Source organism: Drosophila takahashii, chromosome 2R (genome assembly GCF_030179915.1).
Source record: "Drosophila takahashii strain IR98-3 E-12201 chromosome 2R, DtakHiC1v2, whole genome shotgun sequence".
NCBI classification, from domain to species: Eukaryota; Metazoa; Arthropoda; class Insecta; order Diptera; family Drosophilidae; genus Drosophila; species Drosophila takahashii.
In genome coordinates, this window is record NC_091679.1 from 16,512,112 (window position 1) to 16,514,535 (window position 2,424).

The 2,424-nt window shown below is 33.7% G+C and overlaps 1 long non-coding RNA gene across 1 annotated transcript; it reads right to left on the reverse strand.

The window, feature by feature from the left end:
- Positions 1 to 609: 609 nt before the first annotated feature.
- Positions 610 to 1,934, reverse strand: LOC108068846 (uncharacterized). The gene is made up of 4 exons (XR_006412139.2): positions 1,641 to 1,934; positions 1,511 to 1,585; positions 1,302 to 1,456; positions 610 to 826 (listed from the first exon to the last, which is right to left on the reverse strand). It is a non-coding gene; the product is annotated as an uncharacterized lncRNA (long non-coding RNA).
- Positions 1,935 to 2,424: the final 490 nt, after the last annotated feature.

The window sequence follows — 2,424 nt, forward strand, 5'->3', positions numbered from 1 at the left end:
GTTCTTTCAATATTATCAATGCGATTCGAATTTTAGTTCACAAAAATCGGTTACAAAATGTCTTATGTAAGTATGTTGTGAAAATGTAAATGAAATAATCTTTTAGCAAAAGGATATCAGTATTATCTTGAATTGGAATTTGAGCGAATCTCGATTCCTTAGTCAGCTCCAATGCACACACACAAACGTACACACGCATATACATATGTATCTAATGGCTGTGTGTGTAAAATCCCTGTAGTTCGCCGGGACAGGTCCCGAACTAGCGAAATCGCCATACACCGGGGGCTTGGGACTAACTCCCGCTCATACCACCCGCAATGTAAATTTCTATCCACTTTTACCACGGCATGTCCTAGGCGGTGGTCATATGGCGAAGTTCTGCATTACCTTCCGCCACAAAAGGGACCGATAGGTGGTCCCATATTATACCCCTTTTCGCCACAAAAGGGGCCACCTATCGGACCATCTATCGGACCACTTATCGGTCCCTTTTGTGGCGAAAAGGGGTATTAAATGGGACCACCTATCGGTCCCTTTTGTGGCGAAATGGGGTTGGTGTTTTCAATACCAAAAAAGCTAAATGCTATGAAACTTCCCAAGAAAAAATACTTTTTGTTAAATTAATTTATTGTATTATAAGTAGACAATTTTTCTATTTTTTTAATTTATATTTATTGAACAAATTCCTCTGCTGACACGTTTTTGTTGAGTGCCTCATTGTTGTTATTATTTGATTTGGATTTATTTTTAAAAAATCGTTTCTTTTGCAATTGAATTGCCTTGGGAATCAATATTTCTGCATTACCAGATTCTGAAACAATATCTAAAAAAAATAAGATTTTAGTGTTTTAAAATAAAATGAGAACAGAAACTAACTCCGGCAAGCCAAAGTTTTAATACCCTTACAGCTTTCAGGAATAAAATTGTGACTAGAAAAGCATAAATATAAAATAAGAATAACCAACAGTTAAATGTAGACTTATTTCACGCTTTTGAAACTTGAACCGACAGACAGACGGACATGGTTAAATTGATTTACTTTATAGGTTTGAAAAGGTCTCCTTTACTGCGTAACAAACTTCTGGACTAAATTATATTTCCCTCTGCATGGGTTTAAATACATATTTTTAGATTTTGTTATACAAGCCTGTTTACATCAAACCATGTTTTAAAAGTGAAAAGCAGAAAAAGACAGAAAGAAATAGGATTAAAGACAGATGGCATTCTAAGTAAATAGATTGAAATTGAATCAAGAAACTAAGTGTATTTTAAAAAATACAGTTATAAAAATAACCTACCGTGAAGTGTACCATAGAAATGTGTAAAGGAGTTTACGGCTTTTTTTTCCAGAAAGGCCTTTAACATTAAATCCCACAACAAACTCATCCGTGAGAACCCTCCGCAAGTTTTGTAAACCCCCTTCTGGCAGCAACAACGATCTCATGGCTTTAATCTAAAAAGGAAGAAAATTTCACTAAAATATTTATATCAAAGAAAAAAGACTTACGTAGGAGTCCTTTGCACCACTTTTTCTCCTTCTCCTCTTTAACAAATCGACGAATGTGCCTGTTGCTGTTCATGGCTAAATATCACACATTATTAGGTATTTCACTTGCACAACTCATGGTGTTACTCACCTGTTGACGACACTTCAGATCACAACAAAATATTACACTTTTAATGTACAATAAGACAAATTAAATACAATGTTTACAAAATTTGGCGCAAACGTTGGGTTAGTGATGGTAGCGGGGTTGGGTAGTTATGGCAATCCGTTACGATTAATATTGCGACTACCGATATCGTATAATCGATGGCAATAAAAACATTCGCTAATATTATTTTTGTTTAGTTCTATGTATATAAAATTAGGTACTTATATATTTATTTTATATATCTAAGCACCAATAAAATCCGCTTGTTATGGAAGGAAAGAAAACGTTTTGCTACTGAACCACTGCTATTGTTAAAAATATTGCTGCAGCTAAATTGCTCATTATTAAATATAAATAATATAAAAAGAAATAAAATTCTATCATTTATTATTTTATGTTATCTCATTATTAAGTTTTTATTTTATTATTTTTACTTTTTTTAAATTTGTTTTTTATATAAACAAAATAAAGTTGTATTCGTTATTAAAATCATTATAAACTTGTCAAAAATTTCATTTTACAATTTTTTTAACTCATATAGAAGTGTTCACATATAAGTGTTCACTCTCCGATAACTCTTTTGCTCTTGTAATAAATACACACGCCACCTATTGACCCTTAAGGGACCACTGGGTGGTCGATCCCTTTTCTACCCCGAAAGTGCCACCGGCCCCCTTGAGAACTACAGGGTAATTTTAATAATTGTTTGGTTGTTTTGTTTTTGCACATTGGTGTGTGTGCCGGCACACAGGGTGTTCCGGGCATT